The sequence below is a fragment of the Monodon monoceros genome, unplaced genomic scaffold, assembly GCF_005190385.1.
Source record: "Monodon monoceros isolate NGI ecotype Baffin Bay Population unplaced genomic scaffold, NGI_Narwhal_1 Super_Scaffold_21, whole genome shotgun sequence".
Lineage (NCBI taxonomy): Eukaryota > Metazoa > Chordata > Mammalia > Artiodactyla > Monodontidae > Monodon > Monodon monoceros.
This window is the reverse complement of record NW_021703778.1, coordinates 2,591,268-2,602,459: the sequence shown is the minus strand read 5'-3', so window position 1 is coordinate 2,602,459 and position 11,192 is coordinate 2,591,268. Positions and strand designations below refer to the sequence as shown.

The 11,192-nt window shown below is 51.7% G+C and overlaps 1 long non-coding RNA gene across 2 annotated transcripts in view; it reads left to right on the top strand.

Moving 5' to 3' along the window:
* Positions 1-11,192, top strand: part of LOC114903708 — a 106,743-nt gene that overhangs the window by 13,692 nt on the left and 81,859 nt on the right. The gene's annotated exons all lie outside the window — the stretch shown is intronic.

The following is an 11,192-nucleotide window of genomic DNA, read 5'->3' as shown; positions in this document are numbered from 1 at the left end:
GAAATGACCTCACGTTGTTACTTCGATAAATTAGTTTATAAGGAAATGAACTACCGCCGCACTAAAGGGGAAAGTGGTATCATTTGTCAGCCGTGGAAGTTACCATTTTAAAAAACGCCATGAAAACCACCGCGTTCTCAGAACGTAGCTGCTGCCTGGGGCCGGCTCTCTGCCCCGCAGAGGGAAGGGCATCGCCGGGGGACACGCCGCGTGTTGGGGCTCCCTCTGACGTCACCAGGCGGGACGGGAAGCATCTCTCACCAGGGACGCAGGGTCCCTCAGCTGGTCTCTGGGTTCCTGATGCTGGGGCGGCTCCTTGCCGGCACCCTGCCGTGTGGCCCCCGTCCTGCCAGCCATCAGGACCTCCTGGTCTCCAGCTCCGTGTGTCCCTGAAGTCCTCCCCTCTAGAAAAGCATCTCCTTGGCCCCGGCACCATTGCCCTGCCTTCCAGATTCTTCCTCCCGTTCACCCCGTTTGGAATTCTGCCCTTCCTCCCCGTCCTTTGTGGGCTGGTGCAGCAGAGGGCTGGGAGCTATGTAGACATCTCCAGTCAGGAGGACCGCGGGGCCACCTCACTGACCCCAGCGTCCTGGGACGTCACTCCAGGACGGGGCTCCAGGTGCACAAGCTAGGCTGGGGTGGTGGGTGTCTGTGGGTGCCCACAGCCCACAGCTGGGTCGGTGTGGTACCAGCTGGCCGAAGGGCCTGTCGACAATCAGGGCTTGGCCTCCCGGCCTCCAGGTCCCCAGGCAGTGGGTGCCCAAAGGACAGGCCAAGCCTGGCATGGTCAATGCTCGCAGGACTGTCCCTGTGGGTCACAGATGTGCCCTCCATAGATTCAAACCCTGCAGCCGAGTGATGCCCACTTCCCTGTGCTGGACCTGGTGGTCAGCCCGGGGGCGGGCGCTGTCTGCCCCTGAGGGCCTGCGCCCTGCTGGTAGCCGGGCAGGTGTCCCCCGATGCTGACCCCTCCCCGTTCTCACCCTCTCCCAGGGCCCCTCCTAGCCGGCAAGCACGTCTGCTCTAAGGTTTTCATGGGTATTGTGGCATCCATCCCTCCTGCCTCCCAGGTGTGTGCTTAGCCTGGGACCGCGCTGGAGACAGATTGTTGATTCCAAGGTGAGGATGTCGACCCGGTCCGGATGGAGGGGGTGGGTAGGCAGAGGACAGCATGCCCACCCCGCCACAGCCGCCCTCGGCTCTGGGGCCGCCCGTTTCCTCCTGCAGGCTGTGGGGCTGTGCTCCGCCTCTGAGACCCTCCCTGGGGTGACGAGGGTCCCTCGGCAAACACCTGTTTCCGATTTCTCCCAGGCTTAACCTCAGGTCGGGGATGCTAGCAGTGATGCCGCTTCGCTGGGATCCACTCCTGGGTGTGGCTGTGCAGTGTGTTTGCTCAGAGGGGTGGGGGAAGCCCAAGCCCACGTCCTGTGTCACTCAGGGTGGGAGACGCCGGGAAATAGAACTCACAGGGGTCGCGTCAGGGGAGACCAGAGTGATGAGGAAAGCACAGACAGGTGCTTCCACGACGCTGAGTGACCACCCATCTCCCTGGCCCCCGTGGAGGCCCTGGGACGGGCTCCCACCTGCCTGGCGTGAGGGCGGCAAGCTGACCGGTCAGGCTTTAACCCGGGCCGTCTGACTCCAAGGCCAGGCGCTCTCACTACGGTGAGAACAGATTCCCTCTGGCACTCTTCGTGTTTTCACACCTGTTGAAGTGTGAACACTCTTAGATTAGACGAGAATGCTAAGGTAGTTAGATTCACTGCGCTTTTCCTTGTCCGATAGCTTCTTTTGCTAGACTGTCCTGGGCCCTGGGTCCCAGGCTTCCTCAGGAAAGAGAGGGAACCAAGGCCAAGCCTAGAGACACAATTCTTTTTTTTAAATTTTATCGAAGTCTAGTTGATTTACAATGTTATGTTAATTTCTCCTGTGCAGCAAAGTGACTCAGTCATACATACATATTCTTTTTCGTATTCTTTTCCATTGTGGTTTGTCACAGGGTATTGAATACAGTTCCCTGCTTTTTCTGTTTTTAAACTTTATTGAAGTATAGCTGATTTACAATGTTGTGTTCACAATTCTTGATTTGAAATGGAGACTTTGAAAAAACAAACAGAACAGTGCTCTCTGCCATCAGGGGCAGTAGAGCCATAGGCCTGGCCTGCGGGGCTGGATGGATTCAGCAAATGCTGGGGTCCTGGGGTCTATCAGGGAGATGCAGGGCGCTGAGCATGGGGGCTCCCCTGAGTCTCCCCCTCACAGCCACCCTCCTTGGTGCTGCCTGCCCAGCCGTGCCAAAGCACCCGTGGGCTTAGCTCGGCGGTGGCGGAGCGCCTGGGGACCCTGGGCAGACACACTGCAGCCCCCAGGACGATGGGGCTGACGTGCTCGACTGCCAACCCGGGCTCTGCAGCAAGAAAGCAAACATGCCTTCAGCCGGCCTGACACATGGTCCTAAGACTTTAATAAAGCAACTCTTTGACACAAAACATAGGGATGGTTCCTTGGACCTGTTTCAGTGTATCATGTCACTCTTTGCTCTTGGAGATGTTACAAGCCTGTGAGGGACACAGTCCAGAGTCTAGTTTTACAAGGTTTTTGCTTAGAAGTGCAACCGCATGTTGGCTCGGCCGATGCACAGATCTTTGGAAGAGTTTAGGGGGGAGAAAGATTAAAGTGACTCTAAAACCACAAACTATGTACAGAATGTATTACGGACTTGAATTTGCGGGTTTTTGTTCTTTTTTTTTTTTTTTTTTCCTTGCCTCCTGCAGCTTGGGGCGATGGTTTCCAGAAGAGTCTGTTGTTTGGATTTAAAACTGCTTTGTGGAAATACTCTGTTCTCCAAGGTTCTGCGGGTCACGGAACAGTTGGCCGGAGTCCTGGTGGGCCCCTGGGAGGCTGGTTCTCTGGGTGATTCGGGCAGGGCTGGGCCTGGACTAGGGGCTCCGGGAGTCCAGCCTGGGTGGGAGTGGGGCCGGCCAGGTGAGCCCAGGGGCTGAACACCAGAAGTCCAGACCTCACTGGTCTCTTGTTTTCCTGCCTAATTTCTAGTTAAAGAAAGTGGGTCCTAGGGCCTTCCCTGCTGCTTTTGTCTTGTTTTGTCCTAAAGAGTTCACACCCTAGGGTGGGCCTTATATACAAACCTCATCACCACCCTGACCTGAGCTTCCAGCTGCTTCTGAGTCCGGGGTGGTTTTGATCATGGAACACAGTGTTGCGAGACCAGACGGGGCAGGAGGCTTCCGTGGCTGGGACTGCCCCTCCCTGTGTTTCGTGGGTGGTGAGATCCCACACACACTGGATCGCTGTTGCCTATCGTCCTGGGAGGGTGTCTTGTTTCCTAATCAGAGGGCGAGCTCTGTCAAGACAGACCCCATCCCTCATAGCTCCTTTCTTTGCCCTGGTGGTAAGAGGATTCAATACAGAATATGTGGAATCTAAAATAAGACACAAATCAACATATCTACAAAACAAAAACAGACTCGAAGACATAGAGAACAGACTTGTGGTTGTCAGGGGGAGGGAGGGTGGGGGAGGGATGGAGTGGGAGTGTGGGGTGAGCAGATGCCAACTATTATGTACAGGATGGATAAACAACAAGGTCCTACCGTAGAGCACAGGGAACTATATTCAATATCCTGGGATGAACCATCATGGAAAAGAGGATGAAAAAAATATATATATATGTAAAACTGAGTCACTTTGCTGTACAGAAGAAATGAACACAACATTGTAAATCAACTATACTTCAATAAAATTAAAAAAAAACACATAATCTGGATTTCATTGGAAGTTCCAGACCCAGCATTCTGGCCTCAGGCATCTGGGCCTGGAAGAGGAATGTAAGAACAGCCGAATGCCTGCGATAAAGGTGCTGGTCCTATCTTTCTGGTGATTTGCTGGCAATCTTTAGCCAATCCTTGGCTATAATCCTTGGCTTATAGAAGCATCACCCCCATCTCTGCCTTCGTGTTTGCATGGGGTTCTCCCTATGTGCACGTCTGGGTCCAAGTTTCCCCCTTTTAAGGACACCAGCCATATTGGATTAGGGCCCACCCTCATGACCTCATCTACACGTAACCAATTACATCTACAGTGACCCTGTTTCCAAAGAAGGTCATGTTCTGTGGAACTGGGGGTTAGGACTTCAACATATGGGTTTTGAGGGGGGTGGGAGGGATATAATTCAACCCATCCCACCACCCTACCTCTTGGACCTTGGGACAGTGGGTGAATACTTCTGAACCACATTTTCTCCATCTGTGGCATTGCTGGTCTTTTAAGATTCTTTCCAGCTGCTAAGCTCAGTGATTCCAAAAGTCTGGAGCACATGATGGTCTATTTCATTCCCTTTCTTAACGGTTTTAGAGCAAGTAATTCTTTTCACTGGACGTCATTTTTAAAAGCGCTTTATCTGGGCTTTAAGAAACTTACCATGGTTATTTGCATGGGTGACACTCAGTATATTTAATGACCGGTATGGGGGCCCCAACCAAACAAATGGCCACTGGCCGTTACAGCTGCACTGGACATATTGGTGTGTACTGATGTGTACTGGCTGAATCCCAGCCCTGGGCCTTTCTGTATTTGCCTTATGTCTCCTTTTCGACTTAATATTCTTCTTTCCAAAAAAAAATTTTTTTTCTGGGTTTAAAATAGACATATAATCATTGTTGAAAATTTAGAGGACCCAAATTTTAAAAACCTAAAATACCACTTCTTAGCGATACATTATGGTATTGAAGCAGGTTTTTATGTGTATTCTTCTTTTTTCATATTTTAGCCTTGATATTCTTCTGTGCATTAAATACTTTTCGAAAATATAATTTTTATTTTTGCAAAAATTCTATGGATGTGCTATTTCCATTTTTTTAGTATTACAAATCACCCGGTCTTGAACATAATGATGCTAGGCACAGTGGTATTTAATCTTTGTGCCTGTCCTAACTGCTTCCTTAGGTGAAGCTCCGTAGCGTGGAGTTACTGAACAAAAGTTTGTACATATTTTAAATGTGTATTGTCAAAATGCCCTCCAGAAAGGTGGTGACAATGAACATTCTCACCAGCAGTGTCTGAAGTTACCTTCGTTTCCTATAGGGATATTTGCTCTTTTCTTATTGATTTGTACGAGCTCTTGTTATACTTAAGATACTGGATTTATTCCCAGCACACGTGTTGAAAGTATGGACTTCACACTTCTCAAAGTAAAGATCCATATGCCTTATCACATGAGATTCTCACAGTGTCAAGTTCCATGACTTGTACACAGAAACACCCAGTCAATATGCACAGCATATAAAGGGATGACATCTGCCATTAAGAAGCATATGTTGTAGCCCGAGGAATTTAAACAGATACAAAAACCAAAGTGAAACAAATGCTATAATGGAGGCATCAAATACTGTGGGATCAAAGAGGAAAGTGTGATCCGTTCCAACTAGGAGAACCTGGGAGGTCCAATTTCATTTGGGTCTCGAGTATGATTTTTAACCAGAGAAGGAGACATTCTAGGCTGAAGGGTCAGCATAAATACAGCACATGGCATGACAATGCCTGGTGTGTTTGAGAGAGAGAGAGAGGGGCGTTCACGCCTCCCAGTGCTAAGAGGACCTTGAAGGCTACAGGGCTTTATGTAGACAGTAGGACCAAGAGGAGAACACTGTGCCCTGACCTGTGTTTGGGGAGGATGGTGCTGGCAGCCGTGTGGATGAGAGAAGGGAGAAGAGAGAGACCGCTAACTTGCTTTAAAGGAAGCTTTGTGGGACTTCAGACCAAGATGGCAGCAAGGGAGGGAAATTCAGAAATTTTGTTTCTGAGCCACTTAGTCTGGTGGCTAGAGGACAGTGTGTGTGGTGGGGCTTCCTCCCAAGGGGCTGTAAGAGGGCAGGGCTGTCTCTCTACAGCATCACAAATCTTTGCCTTGAGACGGACAAGTTGAAATGTCTGTAAGGGAGACACCAGAGCAGCCCTCGTTACAAGTTACCCTGTTAACTTTTTCAAGTTCTTTCCACATACGGGGAAAAGAGAATCATTCAAATGGAAATCATTGTCATCTGCTGTAAAGTAACAACAAAATTAAAAGAATAGGCAAATGTGGTTTTACCTGGCTGCCTGGCGAAATGGCTTGAAATGCCAGGGAGGTAAAAGCGGTTGTTCCGTTATTAATGGCACAGTCCATAATACTCAGAAAAATACTGTTTTCAGGTTTAAATTTTAGTGAAGACTTTTTAATGTTTAGGCTCTAAAGAAGATCCTGTCTTTTTTTTTTTTTGGAGATGATGTGATTGAAATGACAAAGTGGTAAATTATGAATTTCAAACAAGGGCACTTCTGTCCTGGCCTCTGAGGGACAGTCCAGAATATCCCTAGATCTAGAAAAATGTGTTGCTTTTATGGACTTCAGGTATTTCTTTAGTTACCCTTCTTCCAAACCCCCAGGGACACTGGCTCAAAGTGTCTCCTCCGGCCTCTGTCTCCCCCCCTCACTCCAGAGGGGCTGAGAAATACAGTCACGACAAGATGTAACTGACACTCAAGGCTGGCGTGTGCCAACCTGGGGAGTTGGCTTTTTCTGGGGTTGGGACCCCCGTCACTAGGAAGGTGACGTGCCAGGTGTTCTCTCTTTGTCGGAGGCCCCCTTATCTCCCTCCTCCCTTGATGCTGTGTCTCCATCCTGAAACCTCTTCTTCCTCCCCTCCCCCTGTAGCGTGTAGTGGGCAGGGACAGGGAAGTGGGTCTGGGGTCAGAGGGCTGGGATTCGGACCTGCCATTGTCATGCCAGTTACTGAACCTCCCCCGGCTTCCGGAACCTTGAACTGCAAAATGGGATCACAACGTGCCTTATCCGTTCACAGTTAAACCCACAGAGGAGGCGGGTGCAGTGCTGGGCACAGAAGAGGCGGGCGGGCTGTGTGGCCCCCGTTCCCAGTCTCTGTGGGGCAGGTAATTACCCTGTCGTCTGAACTTGTAGGGGACGTTCAGTTTACACTCCTGCATTACCGAGACCATCCCTGCGGGCAGAAACACCCCCATTCTGCCTCCGGTCCCCACCGCAGTCGTCTTCCCAGCTCCCAGCTGACGCCTGAGCCCCCTGAGACTCTACAGAGACCTTTTGCCTCTGGGTGACAGATGACTCTCTTCTCCTCTGGCCCAGGGAGGGGGACCACCGCTTAATGTTACCGAATGTGGTGAGTATTCAGATGTAGCGACCAAAGCCACTGCCTGGATCAGTTATTTTCCAGGGTTCTCGTGTATTCCCTTCTCTCCTACCCTTTCTTCATAGCCAGAAGGGGTGGAAATTCCCTAATTCATCTGTGCACTTCGAGGAGAATGAGAATGATGAACGCGCCGCGGTTCGTGGAATAAATAGCTCTTGTAAAGCGAGACTAAGTATGTGATTTGCAACACGGATTTTCCCGTCCGAGTTCTTAGAATCTGTTCCGTCAGCACATTCGGGCTCTGTGTCCAGACATACATCAAGTGAACAGCATCACCTCCAGCCCCGCTCAGGGTGTGGGTAGGGCTTCGGTTTGTCTCGGAAGGCCGGGCTGAGGGATATGCAGGGAGCAGGCTCCGGATGGATGTGTGGGGTCGGAGAGTTGCCCGCCGGCCTCCTGCTGTCTGGAGAACAGAGCCTAGTACCCAGTGGTCCCCAGGCCTCCCTCCCACCTGCATCTAAGTCCCTCCCCTCCACAGGGCTTTGCACACAGCAGCTGTGAACCACCCAGCAGGCCTGCCTCCAGGGGACCACAGGTACCTCTGAGAACTCCCAGGGGACCTGGCCAGCCTGGCTGGGCAGCTGATGGTGGTGGGGGGAGAGGAGAAGTAGACAGGGAGTCAAACACAGCTTGCAAATTTTTTAAAAATAAATTTATTTATTTTTGGCTGCGTTGGGTCTTCGTTGCTGCGTGCGGGCTTTCTCTAGTTGTGGCGAGCGGGGGCTACTCTTCATGGCGGTGCGCGGGCTTCTCATTGCAGTGGCTTCTCTTGTTGAAGAGCACGGGCTCTAGGGGCATGGACTTCAGTAGTTGTAGCTCGCCGGCTCTAAAGCGCAGGCTCAGTAGTTGTGGCGCACGGGCTTAGTTGCTCCGCCGCATGTGGGATCTTCCTGGACCAGGGCTTGAACCAGTGTCCCCTGCATTGGCAGGCGGATTCTTAACCACTGCGCCACCAGGGAAGCCTCAGTTTACAAATTCTTAAACAAGAAAATCTGCTATAAAATTGCCCTGCTTGGCTCTAAAACAAGTGCCTCTGTAGCTCATTCTAGAATATGTAAGCTATCAAGAGCCAAGCCCCAGAAGGGGGTGGACAGGTGCGTGGGTGCTGCCTCTCCTTGGGCTACCTGCCCATGTGCCCCGTCTCCCTGGAGGGTAAGGCTGGGCTCTGAGCGCGCTGTGTGGAGGCCTCAACCCTCCCACCTTCCTGCCTTATGGGATTCTGTGCTAAGTTGTTGGCTCCATTGGCCAGAGTGTCACGTGCCTCCCTTTGCTTTGAGATGAAATGATGCTACAGGATGCACAGAGCGACACACGTCGTATTGGAAAAGCCACCTGTGACTTGGAGGGTTCAGGTTTGAGGTACCCACTTAATAAGTGACTTGGGAAGCTCACCTTGGACCTCCCGGGCCCTTGCAGGTTCTGCTACAATCCTGTCCTCGGGATCCAAGGCCACAAGGGCACCCTCTAAGCAGGAATATTCTTAGTGTCTCTGGCTGAGGTGCCAGAAGACCCCCTTCCCCTTGCACCACGTGCTCCACCGTCACAGCTACTTGGTCGACAGGTGACATCTGGGCAGAGACTTGGAGGCAGGGAGACGTGTGGATATCTGGAGACGCTTTCCAGGAGGGGGATAGCCAGTGCAGAGGAGTGAGCTGACCCGGTGGAGAAGTGGCTGGCGGGAAGCTGGGGAGTGAGCCAGAGGGGTGGCGGGGTCCCACCTCGGGGCGCCTGAGGGCCATCGGAGCGCCACCTGCTTTTACTGGGAGGAAGAGAATGGGTGGGAATCACTGGGGGATTTGGAGCAAAGGAGAGGGCGATGCTCTGAAGACAGACGTGTGGCCTGTGTGCACATTCACACACCGAGGTGAGCACACCCAGGCCTCAGCGTGAGTCAGTCTGAGTCGCAGGACTGCCATCCAGCAGATGTGGCAGCTAAGTGCTACTGAAGGTCACTACTTGGGCACTTAGACAATGGTGGGACTGAGGTCACAGATGAGACAAGGCTGACGGCAGAGAATCCAAGGCACAGATCCACTTCCAAACTGCAGATGGCCAGGGTGGGAGACCCAGGCACCCAGGGGTTTCCCCGGGAAGTGCTGGGCGCCCAGCCTTCCTGTCCGGCCCGGGGCATCCAGCCCAGAATTGCACCTCCTAAACCACGCCCTTGACATTCATGGCCATATAACTTCATTGTTCCTGATGGCGGTAGTCTGTTTAGTTAACCTTTGGCTTCCTTTTTTCCTGGTACTTTTATACATCTGGTTCTGGTAAAATAAAAAGATTCACTCCATTTACAACTGTACTTCCTGTTCTGGCCTGGGCTTCCCTCCCCCCACCCCCAGCTGAGGTGGACATGACAGAGCCCCTCCGGAGAGACCCTCCAGGGGCGGGACAGCGCCCGCTGTGTCCCCCAGGACATCAGAGACTGCCCCTCCCTGGAACCGGCCACCGCACCCCCTTGGAAGTCACCACTTAGGAAGGGACTTTCCAGGACACCACACTGCAACATAGGGTCCCCTCCCAGGTTTTACCGGGACCCCAGGTGGAACAAGGATGCCTCCTGAGAATGTGGGTTCTTGGTCCTGTGTGGGTTTTACACTGGTCCCCCTTTATCCACTGGGGATACCGTCCATGACCCCCGGTGGAGGCCTGAAACCATGGATAGTACTGAACTCCATAGACACTATGCTTTTTCCTATACTTACCCACTACGATGAAGTTTAATGTATAAATACACACAGAGATGAACAAATATAGCTAAAAGTAAAACAGAACAATTATAATAATACAACATCTTATTGTAAAAATGTCATGCCTTCTCCATCTAAACTAAGCATTTATCACCCACTGTGACCGTAACTTTTGCAGTTTGAGGTGCCACAGCAGGACCAGCACGAATTCTCTCTTCCTTCTTCACAATTTCATGAATAGGAGATTTGTTCTGAACGTAGATCTTAGCAACCTCAGCGAGATTTCATCAGTCCTCAGAATGGCATGCAACTTAAAACACATGACTTGTTTATTTCTGGAATTTTCCATTTAATATTTTCTTTTTTAAGTTTTTATTTTATATTGGCGCATAGTTGATTAACAATGTTGTGTGAGTCGTACACCTGAAACTAACACAACATTGTTAATCATTTAATATTTTCGGACCACGGTTGACCGCAGGTAACTAAAGCCTCGGAAGGTGAAACCGTGGATAAGGGGGAAAGACTGTACTTACTGTTTCCTACCAGCTGCCGCGTTTGCTTGTGTTCAAGCAAGATGCAAACTCTTCAGTACAGGGAAGCCTCTGACCTGCAAAGGCTCACAGAGTCTGTATGTAGAAGAACAGGAAGAAGGATGCCAGAAGAAGGAGGGCCCCGCAAGGCCCGGGGAAGCCGCTCAGTGTGCAGGGGCCGGGGCCGGGAATTAGGACGGGGGCTCCGGGACGCCCGAGCTCGAGGGACACCCAGAGAAGGGCCCCCACCCCGGCCACCGGGGCCAGCCTCGGGCTCCTTTGGGTCTCCCGGTCACGTGCTCCAGCAAGATTCCTGCAGGTGCGGCGGTGGAGCCCGACCTGCACACACGCTGACCCCTGACCACAGCGCTGACCTGCCTGTGAGTCTGAGCCCTGCCTGCGCCCTCCCAGCCCTTCGCACCCCCAGAGAGGACGGCACCTGTCACATAGGAGGAGGCCACCCTGAAACACCATAACTCACAGTGCCACCCACGCACAGGGCTCGGGACCCGCGGGCCCTCGAGGATACAAAGGGGCAGTGCACACAGATGCACACACACACCCTGCACACTGTACACACCCCGCACTATACACACTATACACACTGTACACACTACACACTGTACACACGATACACACTATACACACTGTACACACTGTACACACTACACACTATACACACTGTACACACTGTACACACTGTACACACTATACACACTGTACACACTGTACACACTACACACTATACA